Here is a 14880-nt window from a genome sequence, read left to right on the forward strand (position 1 = left end):
TGATCATCTTTCTCTCCCCTTAAATTGAGAAACATTGATTGACTAGGAAGGTCTTGTCTCTGCCGGGACCTTGTAGCATCTCCTTGAGAAGTGAGAACAACCATCTACCTCTTCTATGACTGCTGTCTCTCTTCATGAAGGCTGTCTGCTTGCCTGGGCTGGGGAGGTTTCCTGCTTCAAAACTGAGTCTTTGAGGTTTTTGTTTTCTCCTCCTTTCATGTGCATGGCGTTCTTCCAAGTTCACGAAGTTGGGTCAGTGCTAGCTCTGCCTTTTCAGCTTGGGATTCTCCTATTCAGAGGCGGATGGCCCACACATCTGTAGGAGCCTGAGGTTGTTAGACTTGTAAGGGAGGTTAGTTCATGTAGATGAATGAAGGCTAGCATCAGGATTGTTATCTATATGGGCCTGAGGCTTTCCCTGACTTTGCATTACTTGTATTGATCAGAGATGACCACCTGTGTTGGAGAGCACCTATTTGCCCATTTAATCCACTCCCTGAAGTCCTGATGAGTCAGGATCTTCAGTTGTAATACACATAGATTAAGGGACTTGCTCCTTTAATGTTTGTCCTTAAATAACACACACCTTGTTTCTTGCTGATTTCAGATTCCTGTCTTGGTTTTTGGTAAAACAATATAAGGGATGAGTGCATTTGTGCTGATAATTAGGAGTTCTAGGAAGACACACACACACACACACACACACACACACACACACACACAGATAGCTATGTCCCCAATTTGAATCAGTTTTCCTGAAGACATAATAAAAGATGAGCAGGTACTGTGATCTAGTGAGGAAATGGGTTAGGAGGGATGACACAGGGGGTCATCTTTATCTGATTGCTTTTCAATATTATTCTGTTACTTGGGGAAATTCGTTTAGCTTCTCTGTGAGGTGAGGACAAGTATCATTACTTTACTTTACAGAAATGAAGGAGGTAAAGTAGATCACCTAGAAATGACCCTCTCCAATTTTAAAATATGGTCCTAAATTGTGTGAATTAATTAGTTGATGTTTATTAAGAATCTTAGTTCTTTCAAATTGGAAAATATTGTAGTAGGGAAATCAAGATTTGGGTATTTGAAGCAGTTACTTAAAAAACAAACTCCAACACCCCTTTCCTTCTGTCAGTATTGGTTCCAAGAGAGAAGAGTGGCAAGGGCTAGGCAGTTAGGGATGTGACTTGCCCAGGGTCACAGAGCCAGTCTGAGACCATATTTGAGCCCAAGTCCTCCCGACTCCAGGACTGGCTGAGGCTCTATCAATTGTGCTACCTCGATGCTCCCGAAGTGGTTACTTTGGGATCAGCTTGTGGTTAAGGTTAGCAAGAAACCAGGAATAGGAGGAGGTACCAAAGCTCTTTGGTAGACTAACTTCCTACTCTAACATCGTTGAATGACATTTCTTGGATATCTAAGAAATGTCTGTGAGTAACTGTATGTCCTGATCTTGATGTCATGGGGTACTTTGCAGGAGGGGAATCTGGAAGTTGATGACTCTGCAAATGCAGAACACATTTCCAGGTGACTCCAACATCAGAGGAAACCTTAAACAGGACCAGCTTTTCTAACTAGATTACTCAATACTGCATTCATCCTTTTCTATACTCCTTTCTCCAGCCTTTGCTCTGCTGGACAGCAAACATGCTTGGCATTCTGCTTTCCTCTTGGTTTCTTTCTTTAATTTCAAGGACTTCAGGTGTCTTCAGATGGAGAACCATTTACATTTTTCTACAATAAAAAGCACTATTTTGTTCTAGAAAGAATCCATCTAGTGTTGAGTGAAGTGGATTGGAGCCCCAGAATTTAGATTGTCTAATTTTGTAGACTTTACTCATAGAACCTTTAATGAGAAGTTCCCTGAGAGAGAACCAGAGCATTAACCCACTAATAAGAGAGTTCAGTTTTAAAAAAAAATGCACGATTTTTATTTTTTATATGGAAATTTTTGTCACGGAAACTAGTCCACTGTGGTGGCTTGAACCAACTGAGGATTTTACTCTCTAATTTAGTGTTAATAGAATGTTACTCTTACTTGAACCGGCTTGACTATGTCAAAGGCTTGCTCTTGTCTGCTCAGCACTTTGATCCAGCTTTTGTACAAATAGAACGTTACAAAAGTGGGTTTTAGTTGCTATAGATTTTCTCTGTCATCAGCAGTTTTACATATGAGAGATGAAATGTCTTAATTCTTTTGGAGGTTTCCTCACAGTAATAATAAGTCCACAAATTCTGTTGATGGGGTGTCACTTTTAAGAGGCAAATAACTATAAAATAGACTATCCATGATATGTTTTACACAAGTGTTTCTCCTAGTGAAATGTCAGCTCCAATTTCTGCTCATTAGTAAATGAGACTAATCAGTGATATAAATGATACCTTAAGCCTTCATCCATTGTGGCCTGGGGAAAGCAAGGTGGAACAGATGCTAATTATGATTCTGTTGCAATGAAACAAAACAAAACAATGACAAAATTCCTTGCAGTTGCGGATACTTCAGCCAAACAATGCCCCCACTCTGAGGTCTGGCCTATTGTCACATCTGCTGAGATCTTTTTACTTAGAAATCTGAAGGGCTTCATCCTTCTATGTTTTCTGTCTCTGGCAGCTGAACCGGTGTTGTCACTTCACAAACAACTCCTTTTCTTAATATACACATCTGGCGTTGGCAGTTGGACTAACTTCATAAGAGCACATGATCATCACTCATTACAAGATTAAAAAGTACCCCATGGCATCATTGATGTTTTTTGACTTTGATCTTTTGCAGTTGTGATTCATCTCAGTTATAAAACTTCCCTTTAAAGGAACACAGCCGATGACTTATTAGGACCTTCATCTTAAGTAGCGTAAACATGAAAACGGTGCACATCTTTACAGAATGTCATTTACTTTCTTTGCCAGCTTATCATTTTAAGACATGACATCATGCCGAAGATCCCAAATTTGTAAGTCTTATTTTCAGTACAGACTTTTTGACCTTATGTTGGCGAGTTAACTCAAGAAACCCAAACAGCATGTACTTTCCCTCAGGAGTCATCTTCAGCGGTGGCAGCAGTAATATCACAAAAATTCATTACTTGGTTAGACATCAGTTTCTATGAACATTCTGCTATTGATTTAAGCATCTGGTTCTACCTCTCTGCTTAATTTAAAGGATGCCCATAAGGAAGGAGAAGTTTAGTAGTAGCATCTTTAATGTATTATTGTGGTGATCCGGGCATAAGAGAAAGGCAAAGAAGGGTAGCAGTATTGGTAGTATGATGCAAATTTGCCACTGAAGATCTTTCATGAAGGATTTTGTCAGCATGGGAGAACTCCCTACTTGGGAATGTCTTTCCATTTTCATGTTAACAATCTCTTTATGACAAAAATTAAGTACTAGGGACTTAATAGCTTGAGTCATATAGAGATAAAATGGCTTTTTTGGGGTTGCAAAATTATTTCATATCAGGGACAGGTTTTGAACCCAGGTCTTCCTGACTTCATCCATTAGTCAGTCATTTCAATAAGCATTTGTTAAGCACCGACTGTGTGCCAGGTACTGGGATAATTGCTAGTGATGTAAGGAAATGCAAAAACACAGTCCTTGCCCTCAGGGAATATAAAACAAATGGCAGAGATGATGTATAAATAAATAAAACAAACAAGATATGTGTGGAGCAGTGAAAGATAATCTGATTGGGATAGATGCTAACAGCTGGGGTACTAGGAAACACATCCCACAGGAAGTAGAATTGTCATGAGTCTTCAGGGAAGCCAGGAGACAGAAGAGAGGCGAGAATGGGGTGGAGGTCATTCCACATATGGGAGACAGGCAATATAAAGGCACAGAGATGGAAGATGGAGCATGCTATTTGAGAAACTCTAAGGAGGCCAGTTTAGTCAGGTTGTCCAGTGGGTGGAGGGGAACAAAGAGTTAGAAAACTAAGAATATGGGAAGGGGCTAAGTTATGAATAGCTTTAACTGTCAAAAAAGGAGACATTATATTTGATCTTCCAGGCAAGAGGTAATAGGGAACCACTGGAGAATGTTGCCTCTTTTGGTAATGCAGGGGATATATTTTTTAAAAAGCCACTCCCCCTTTTCTATCAATGTTTTTAATTTCATTTTTCTTCTTATATTCCGGATTTCATCTTAACAAACCTTTTCTTGCTTTGTGCAAAGGAATAAGTCATATCTCCTTCCTCTTCTCCCTCCCCATCTTGAATTTAGAGATCTTCCTTTCAATCACAGTGGCTTTGTTTTGATTTGAATATCTTTAGAGCAGATCAGATGCATGCTGGTTAGGTTATTTTTATCATAATCAAAGTTGAACCCATTTGTTCATTTATTCAAAAAAAACTTATGGCCACTTCTTGCCATATTTAAGCCACTTTATATCTGAAGAACTAAACTTGATTGATTTTCTTTGGAGCAATGTATGTACTGAACATTATGAATCTTAAAAAAATTTTTTTTATCTACAGAGGTGGTTATTAGACCAAGAAAATATTAAGCAATTAATCTAGTTACATAGTTTAGTGAGTTTTTGAATGAACCAGACTAGGGATTTTATTCTTTTTACACCATCTGGCTTCCAAAATGCCCATTTTCTTACATATTTACAGGCATAATCCCTGGCGTAGGCAAGTGAGAATCTGAGAGTTCTCATATGTACCTTGGGGAGTCAAATCATGCTTCTTGCCAACAGAGAAGGAAAACTGTTGCTCTTTATATCTTCTCTCTATGTCCCCATTAGTCTTATTCTGCTCCTCAGGTCCTATCTGCATGAAAGAAATGAAACCCTTCAAATACTTCTTTTCCTTGTCTTCTTTCTGTTCCTTCAGCTGATGGTCCTAGGCTTAGGCTGCCACATTGCTTCTGCTTGGCCGTCTTCCCTACTTTCAAATGGGTCTAGAGTTTAGGGGAGTGGGAGGCCACCTGGGAGGGTAAGTATTTGGTATTGTTTTTATAGTTAGGACTGCCTTAGTCCACTGGCTCACACTGCTAGGGGAAGAAGCTTGAGTATTTCAGCTGACGCTGTGTGTTATTTTTTTCATTCCCTTGCATGCTCAGCTCCCTTGGTCTTTGATTATTTACTTAACTCCTCAGAGAAATTTTCTCTACTCTCTATTCTGGAGGAATTTTTAGTAAGAGAAGTAAAGTTTACTCTTAAGTATTGAGCTCTGAGACAAAGTAGTTTGGGCTAGGCATTATCTCATTTTTCTGCAATGTACCTCCCTTCATTTAATCTCAGTATTAGCAATCAAGACAAGAAGTTATTAAGCACCTACAGTGTGTCAGGCACTGTGCTAAGCATTGTGGTATAAAGATAGGCCAAAAAAAAAAATCCTGTTCTCCAGAAGCTTACTGTCTAATTGGAGAGATAATGTACAAACAACTATGCACAAACTAGATATATGCAGAGTAAATTGGAGATAATCTCAGAGAAAGATGCTAAGATTAAGGACTGGAAAGTCCTTGTCAAAAATGGGATTTCTCTCTATCGTATCTGAAACAAGTGGTTGTCCAGCCTTCACCAGGAAACTTGCTATCTCATCGGTAGCCCATTCCATTTTAAGACAGCTCCAACTGTTAGATGCTTTTCCTTATGTGGCACTGAGTGCATTTTGCAACTTCTACTTTCTAGTTCTCCCATTTGGGGCCAAGCAGACCCCTCTTCAAATGTTACTTGAAGATGACTATCATATCTTCCCCAGGTTTTGTTCCAGTCTAAACATTCTCAGTTCCTTCAAATTTTCTTTCAGTGAAATGATTTCCTTGCCATCTTGAGCACTTTCCTCTAGACATCATCCGGCTGATCAATATTCTTAAAATATGGCATCCACATTTCAAAACAAAGGGAGAATACAGAAGAACTCTCTTCTTTCTTGTTTTAGACTTAATGAATCCATTAATAGGCTTAAGATCTCATTAACTTTTTTGGCTACTATGTCACAACTGTTAACTCATATATAGTTTGTAATCTGAGGTATTTTTCACATTAACTATTCTTTTTCTCTCTTTTTATAAATATGTATGCATATAAATATATATGTACATATACTATATGTATATACATATATGCATATATACATACATATTAATCTATCTACACAGATATGTCCCATATTATAGTTGAGTTTTTGAGCCTAAGAGTAGAAATTTACATTTATGGCAATTCAATTTCATTTATTTAACTATCTTTATGATGGGTAGGGAATGAAGACAATTAAGGATTAGGTAATTTCTACTTTATTTCAGATGCTATCTGTAGAAGCTTAGCCATAATCCTTCCTCTATTTTTGTGGTACTCTTGACCCTTCAGGCGTCCTTTGGGATGTGGGAGTTGAATATTTTTAGACTTTCAGTGAGGGGCTGGCTCCATGGCTTTGGGCTGTTCATCACTAATGGATGCTTATTTAAAGGCTGTCAACATATGAGGCCAGGCAGAGAATTAGTAAAAATGTGTTGGATGGAGGAATTAAGGGAAGAAGCTCTTAAGGGCAGATGGTTTATCTAAAGCAGGTCCAGTAACTCGACTGACCTTGCTGTTTTCAAGTTGGAAATCTTGTTAAAGGCCTTGGACTATACCTCTGAGGATGCAGACTTTTAAAAGTTTTGAATGAAAGATATTAGCAGAAAGGGCTTTGGTTTCCTTGACTTCCAGACTTTTCCTTGACTTTCTTTGCTGTCATTTCCTGTGAGGTGTATAAGTGCACCTTATGTTTGGACAAATGCTGGACTCTATATGTTCCCTGCAAGTATTAGAGATGAATAAGAGTTTGCCTGGAATAGATGTTAGCCATTTGACCAACCAACTTATAAAACATGTAATAACATTTGAAGGTTTTTTTTTAAAAGGGGGAGATTTTGTCTTTTAGACTTAGTACAGTAATAGTTTTTAGGACTCTCCCTGCCCCCCTCCCCTCCCACACTCCTCTATTCTATCCTTTCTCCTCAGAAGGAGAATGGAAGGAGGAGGAGGCCAGAGGTGGTGGTGGAGGTTATGTCTGGTGTTGGTGGAATGTGCTCATGAGTAGAACAGCTTTAAATCTCTTTCAGTTTTTTTTTTTTTTTGTTGACTGACTGTCAGGAGCTGGGAAGATGGCCAAGAAGGAAATGACACATCGAGAGGCATTTTGCGTTGTGCAACATTCTGGGGAACTGATGCAAGGATATATAGCCTGTTTACACATTCCTCCACTAGAAGTCTGCATGGCAGTAATTTAATTCAGGAACACATGGCATGCTACAGCAAGGAAAGCTATACCCTTCACATCCTTCTCTAGCAAATTATCACAGCAGTTAAAACATGCTTTATGCTCTGGCCTTTCTTTGGAGGCTTCCTTGGTCTGTCCTCAGAAGCCATCAAGACATACCCTTTTCTGCCCCGGTATCTAGTGATGTGAATACATTTTCTTCCCACCGGGATAAGCTCGTGTTCATGAGAGATGTCATTTGCAGAACATTTTCCATGTACATATGTTCCAGTAGATATATTTGCTTTACACTAAATATAGCAGGACAGTTTTCCAAGTGATAAGTATTCTGAAAGAAAGCACATGTATGTGAGTTTCTGGATGGGGTAATAGTTGGGAAGATGTTAGAAGTTTTTTATTCTTAAAATCATGTAAAACATTTGTGAGATGAATTTCATTTTAAAGTACCCCCTTCTCCCCCCAAAAAGAGATTCTTTCTGTCAGATTCTTGGAGTGGACCAAAAGCTGTTACTTAAGGGACTTAAATCAGTAATTTTTTTTCATACTATGACACTTGTTAAAATCATTAGTTTAGAAATGAAGAAAACTTAGAACAACCTCTAATTTTACAGATGAGGAAATGGAATCTCAGAAGGAAGCAGTGACTTATCCAAGGTCATACTGGGTTTTTTAAGTAGCAGAGATTTGAGTCCAGGTCATCCAACTCCAAATCCATTGAAACATGTAACCACTTCTTGAATTAAGCCTGAAGTGAAATATATATTCTACTTTAAATTTTTTTTAACTTAAAAAACACCAGAAAATGAACATTTCCATATACAGTCAGACATAAAAAAGAAACCATAAGTATATGAAAATATCAGTTTCTGAGATTTCTCTATTGCTTGAGAAGCATATATTTTTGAAATTAATTTAGATAATGCCCATTTTAGAGCACTTTCATTTAATATAAGCTGAAGCATGAATATATATATCTATATATTGCTGCACACTTAACAGCCTTACTATTTTTAATTTGGTGAGGTTTTAGCATGAAGAAATATGTCATTTAGAATTGTCAAATTGGTTTCAGAGACTGAGAGAAGATGCCCCAATCATTCAGATACTTTATAGAATTTTAGAATTGAAAGGGATCCTAGAGATCATCTGGTTTAATGTCATTTTGCAGACAGGTTGAGAGACTGATCCAATATCACCCTAGAACCATGTTGGCGAACCTATAGCATATGTGCTGGAGCATGCCAGAGGGGGCTGTTCCCATCCACCTCACATGGGTTCCTGTGGACATTTCTCACATGACCCGCTCCTCTACCCGAGTAGCCTAATGGGAGGGCTTTCTCCCTTCCCTCTCTGGGGTAAGGGGGAGACTCACATGGGGCAAAAGGGTTGTAGTCTGGGCACTTGGTCTCTAAAAGGTAACTTCACTGCCCTAGAAGTTAGTGGCAGAGGTCTTTCAAATCCCTCTGATACTTTTCCCACTGTCCAAAACAATCATTCTAGGATCCTGGGCAGCACTGAAGGCCTTTGAGATGGACAGAGAAGGTGGCTACAGTGGTGGTTGTTTTTTTGGGAGGCAGGAACAAGGAAGATCTCAACATATGCCTTTCCTACTGTGGCTCCTATTGGCAAACTCCTTTTACAAGAGGAAAAGCCTTTTATTTTGCAGCTGAAAATTCTCTTCAAGTGCAAATGTATTAGAGACTCACCATCTGACCAAGATGTCTTCTGGCCCAGAGGGCTCCCTGCACAAATTGTAGGTGCTGAGATATTAGAGCCTGAGGAATGTTGTCTGAGTTGTTTATAACCAGGAATAACAGTCATGTATATTTCTATTTCCATTTCCCATCCTCCTCCTCTAAAACACTGACACTAGTGCTCCAGGTTCCCCCTTTAGATTTCCAGCAAGGAGACTTCTAAATCTTAGAACAGAACATTTATCTAGATCTGGAACTAGCGACAGAAAAGATAGGCATTTGCCTAGAAGCACTACATGTGGAAGTTGGGATGAAAAGGGGGCACATACTATTATCGAAATGTTTTTTTCTAAATTCATATGTTTTAATAACATTTACCTTCTGTCTTAGAATCAGTATTAAGTATCTATTCCAATGTGGATAAGCAATAAAGGCTAAGCAAAGAAAGTTAAGTGACTTGTTTAGGGTTGCACAGCCTGGAAGTGCTTGAAGCTAGATTAGAACCTAGGATGTCCCATCTCTAGGTCTGACCCCCCCAATCTATTGAGCCACCTAGATGCCCCTACATACATAAATTCTTGATGCTGGAAAATTATATGCTTTTATGGCATATGGCTATTTGTTTTCTGATAAATCAAGTTGCATTGTGTTAAAAAGAAGGTTGAAAGACTGATGGAGAGTCACTCATAAGGAATACATTTTTCTTTTTTTTACATTTTTTTTCTTTTTCTGGTTACACGTAGAAACAATTTCTGACAATTGTTTTCTGATATTTTAGGATTCAGATTTTGTCCCGCCCTCCTCATATCCCTTTCCCTGAGGCAGCAAATGATCTGATATAGGTTATACCAGTGCTTTCATGAAATACGTATTTCTATGTTGCTCAGGAACCCATTTTTCAGAACTGGCCTAGGGCTCACAAATACATTGAGTGAGTGGTCTCTGCTTCTGCCTTGCTCACTGAGTTGATTTCCCAGGAAAGTGTAAAATAACTGATATTAGATCTTTCCCTTCAAGCATATTTTTATAGAGCTTTTTGGAAAATGGAGGGAAATGGCAAAAATGTAATGAGCTTCTGAATGTGAGGAGGAAGGAAAAGGAAAGACTAGTGGGGACTGGAGACAAACTTTGTGGACTTTACAGTTTTGCTCAGGATGGAGCCCCTGAGAATAGGAAAGGATTTTTTTAAAACCCTTACCGTCTGTCTTAGAATCAGTACTCGGTATTCTCGGTATTGGTTCCAAGGCAGAAGAGCGGTAAGGGCTAGGCCAGGGGTCGGCAAAGTATGGCTCTTGAGCCATATCTGGCTTCTTTGAGGGCCAGATATGGCTCTTTCTGCAGGAGTCATAAAGTCAATTTTTTTTCAGGCGCTGTTACAGGAGCGCACAGTGTGAGCACTATATGGCTCTCACGAAACTACATTTTTTAAAATGTGGTGTTTATGGCTCTCACAGCCAAAAAGGTTGCCGACCCCGGGGCTAGGCAATGGGGGTTAAGTGACTTGCCCAGGGTCACACAGCTAGGAAGTGTCTGAGGCCAGATTTGAACTTAGGACCTCCCATTTCTAGGCCTGGCTCTCAATCCACTGAGTTACCCAGCTGCCCCCAAAGGATTTTTTAAAAATGCTTTTTAACTTTGAAAAGCGGTTGTATGTTAAGACTTTTATTCTCTTTCAATGAGAGAATTTCTTTCCTGTTTAGAGTATATTGCAGTTTCTCCTGCCATAGGGCTATATGTTTCCCTGGTGGCTTTCCTATACATTATAGGGGTTTTTAGCCTGGAGCCCATGACCTTAAGAAAAAAAAATTGATAACTGTATTATAATATAATTATTCCTTTTATGATATTTATTTTATTTTAAGCATTTAAAAACATCATTATGAGGAGGAATTCATCAGCTTTGTTAAATGAAAAATTTAATTAAGAATCCATGCCATAAAATGTATCACAACTGACCAAATGTGTATAGGGAATAGGCGAGCATCTATATAATGTTAGTAAGAAGCACTGAAAACCCCTCCTAGAAAACACTTTTCCCATAGATATCTAAAATTCTTATAATTGGTCACTCTTGGTTTAGGGCTTCATCTCAAATTAATTTAGGAAATTAGTTAGCAGAGAGCAGGGCCATTAAGGATTGGAACACCAGACAGAAAGGTCTTTTTTTTTTTTTTTGGTAAGGGAAAGATACAGAGCTGGGAGTGCCATTCAGGACCATAGAATGCTACCATGAAGGGTTCTTGGTCAGGAGCCAGTGAGGGACCACTGACGAGCTGGAGGGGATGGGTAGAGGAGAGTATGCTGGGGAAAAGTGGAAGAGAAAAGTGAGGCATGCTGGAGGATGGAAAATAAACTTTGGATACTTAACACTTAAAAAAAAATTAAGCCCTCACCTTCTGCCTTTGAATCAGTTCCAAGTCAGAAGAGTGGTGAGGGCTAAGCAATTGGGTTTAAGCGACTTGCCCAGGTTCATCCATGATAGGAAGTATCTGAAGTCATATTTAAACCCAGGTCTTCCTGATTCTAGGCCTGACACTATTCACTGAGCCACCCAGCTTCCTGGATACTTAACACTTTGCCCTTAAGCCATCCCTATCTTCTGACTTCCCTGCTTTTCTCTGAGTCTCAGGTAAAAGCCCACCTACTTACAAAAAGCCTTTCCCAGTCGTTAGTGATTTTTCTTTGTTGATTACATCCCATTTATCCTGTCTATTCCTTGTTTGTATGTGATTATTGGCATGTCGTCTCTTCCATTAGACTGTGAGCTCCTTGAGAATGTGGACTGTCTTTGAATCCCCAGCATGACACAATGCCTGGTGTAGAACAGGCATTTAATGCTTGTTGACTGAACACTAGCCAAGGGTTCTTAACCTTTTTTTTTTTTTTAAGTATCATGGACCTTTCCTTTGTCAGTCTGATGAAGCTTCTAGACCCCTCTCAGAAGCAGAGCTCTACATACATAAAATAAAAGACATTTTACCAAGGAGAGATTAATTTAAAAGATTACCAAGGAAACAATAATGATCAACATATTTTTTAAAACATTCAGGGCCAGTAGGGTAAAAAAAAAAAAAAAAAACAAAACCCTGCCACAGACTGACCCTGAGGTGCAGTCTATTGTATGGGCTAGACAACTCAGTCGTTGATGCCCCAGGCCTCATGCCCTTTCACCCACTGGAGGGCCAGCCAAAACAAGCTTATTACCCTTGTTTCCCAGAGGTCTCCTCCCTGGCAGCTTAATCTGGAACCAGGAATATTGTTGACGGTTTTCAGCACTCTTCTGTTTTCTAGGTATGTCTCCCAGACTGGGATTAGGACGGGTTATTATAGTGTGTGATTATTGGTGTGCCTGAGGGGGGTTGGGAACATGGGGAGAGAAATCTCTCTCTCTCTCTCTCTCTCTCTCTCTCTCTCTCTCTCTCTCTCTCTCTCTCTCTCTCTCTCTCTCTCTCTCAATGGAATGGCCTTTCAGGGATTGTGACAGTTTGATGCTTTTTATTATTTCTGGGAGTGGGAGGAGGTCAGGCCTTGAGGCCAGAAAAGATTTCTGGTGGATAAAAAGCACTGGAATAGAAGGAGGTGACTAAAGTGCATGAATTGAAGATGATATTAAAATAACTGCTGCCATCTATATAGTGCCTCGAAGCCTGCAAAGTCTTTTATGTTGTTAGCTCATGCCACCCTCACAACAACCCTATGAGGTAGATGCTACGGCTTTTATTATCCCCATTTTCTAGAGGTAGAAACAATCTCAGGGAGACATCCCTGGTTCCAAAGCCAGAAAGTGTCAGAAGCAGGATTTCAGCCCAGTGTCCTCCTGACTCCAAGTCCAGTGCTCTTTCCCTTCTACCATATCTTAAGACAGGGGTTGACACGTATGGCTCTCGAGCTGTATCTGGCTCTTTTGAGGGCCAAATATAGCTCTTTCTGCAGGAGCCATAAAGTCAATTTTTTTTCAGGTGCTGTTACAGGAGCGCACTGTGAGCACTGTATGGCTCTCACGAAATTATATTTTTAAAAACGTGGCGTTTATGGCTCTCATGGCCAAAAAGGTTGCCGACCCCTGTCTTAAGAGGAAAGAGTCATCTCTAGGGTAGGTAGGGCAGTCCTCTGGGTACCAACCCAACCCTTGTACTTTTTGGGGATGAGGGAATCCCTTCATGTTCTGGGGATTTAGCTGAGTTGTCTAGGACATAACCCTGGGATTGCAGGGAGATAGAGGAGTTTTTGGAAGTGGGCAGGTAGCTCTTTAAAAATAAAAGAATACCACCCCCACCCCCCCCCACACACACAAAGGTATTTATGTACACACAGTCAAGGGGAAGCTGAGACTAACACCTTGATGGTAGGTCATTAGGATCATAGATTTAGGAACAGAAGAGACAACAAAGATTAACTAATCCGATAGTCTCCTCCCCCCCCCCCCCCCTTGTTGCTCTCCCATTTCATAGATGAGGGAATTAAGGCTTAGAGAGTTTGTGGTCATGTGTGACTCTTCATGACCTTCTGGATTTATAGTACACCTGGCCCTTCAATCCCCCACTTTTTCCTGAAGTCTGTCCAAGTTCATGCTCATTGTTTCCATGACACTTATCCATCCATCTCAACCTCTGCCATCACAGAGGTAGAAAGTAGCCAGATTTGGAGATAAGAACTCAAGTCTAGTAATTCCAAGTTCAAGATTCCCACTACACTATGAATTTCTCCTTCCTCCTTTAATTACCTTTTTTCAGCAGAAGAAGGGCAGATAGATATGTGACAGTGGATAAAATGCCTGGCTGAGAATCAGGAAGGCCTGAGTTCAAATCCTGCCACTGTCACTAGTTGAGCGACTGTGGGCAAGCCACTTTTACTTCTGTGTGCCTCAATTTCCTCATTTTTTAAAATGGGAATAATAATAGCACCTGCCTTCTAGGGTTGTTGTGAGAATCAAATGAGATTAAATAATTGTAAATCCTTAGCACCTTGCTTGGCGCGTAGTAAGCACTATATAAATGTAATCTGTTGTTGTTATTATTATTATTATTATTTTTATTATTATTAGCAAAAGAGGGAGAAGGCATTTGTAAGGTTTAGACAAGAATTTGTCATTGTGTGCTCTGTGTGTCTTAGTTATCCAAACACTTCAAAATTTTTGTGTAAACACATGCAATTTATCTTGCAACAGAATGAATACCCACATGTCCCAGAGAGAAATTTTTCTAGCATTTAGAAAAAATAGTATTCCCTCAAGGTGCCCTCCCCATTCCATGTTTTGCCCTAGGCGACTCCTTCTAGACAACTCTACCTCAGGCTACCTGATACCTTTTTTGTGAGTTTTCCACTTGTTATCCCCCGAGTAAAACTATTAAAGCAAAGATATATGTTTGTATGGGGAAAGTGAGGAGGTAAAGGTTACATATTCTGTGTGTGTGTATGTATATGAAATTAATTCTAGGTCTGTCACAATTCAGGGATAGCTTAGAGTAGAAAGAGTAGTCTTCTGAGTAGAAAATGGGTACCTCTAGAATATTGTGGGGCAAAGAAACCCAGACTTTGAAGCAGGAAGAGTTTAGGGAAATCACTTAATTTTTCTGGCCTCAGTTTACCCATAAAACAAGGAAGTTGTTCCAGACGACCTTTAAAGCCCCTTATAATTTTAAGTCTCTGATCTCCTGTGTATACAAATGAAAAGGATGGTGGTGCCTGAACACTAGATAATTACTAACTTTGCAGAAAAATTTGGGAATCCTGAACCTAGAATTTGACTTCCTAATGGCCCCCAAGTTCTTTAGCATCTTTAGTTGAGTCTGATTCCAGCCTTCACTCTACCATCAAAAGAAGTTGCTCCAGGTGGTTCATCTGAGCATTCAGAGATGGTAAGCTAGTTTGTATTTGCAATGGGGCATACATTCTGGCTCAGGGATGCGCAGAATTTGGCAACGACTGATTTCACTTTTGTTGCTCTCTTCGTGACCCTGAAGCATGTGCGTTTAAC

At 39.7% G+C, this 14880-nt stretch overlaps 1 protein-coding gene across 1 annotated transcript in view; it reads left to right on the plus strand.

Moving 5' to 3' along the window:
* RUNX2 (RUNX family transcription factor 2) overlaps positions 1-14880 on the plus strand; it is a gene marked incomplete at its 5' end in the record, with an annotated part of 169721 nt that overhangs the window by 23717 nt on the left and 131124 nt on the right. The window lies entirely within an intron of this gene.

This window comes from Gracilinanus agilis, chromosome 4 (genome assembly GCF_016433145.1).
Source record: "Gracilinanus agilis isolate LMUSP501 chromosome 4, AgileGrace, whole genome shotgun sequence".
Taxonomy (NCBI): Eukaryota; Metazoa; Chordata; class Mammalia; order Didelphimorphia; family Didelphidae; genus Gracilinanus; species Gracilinanus agilis.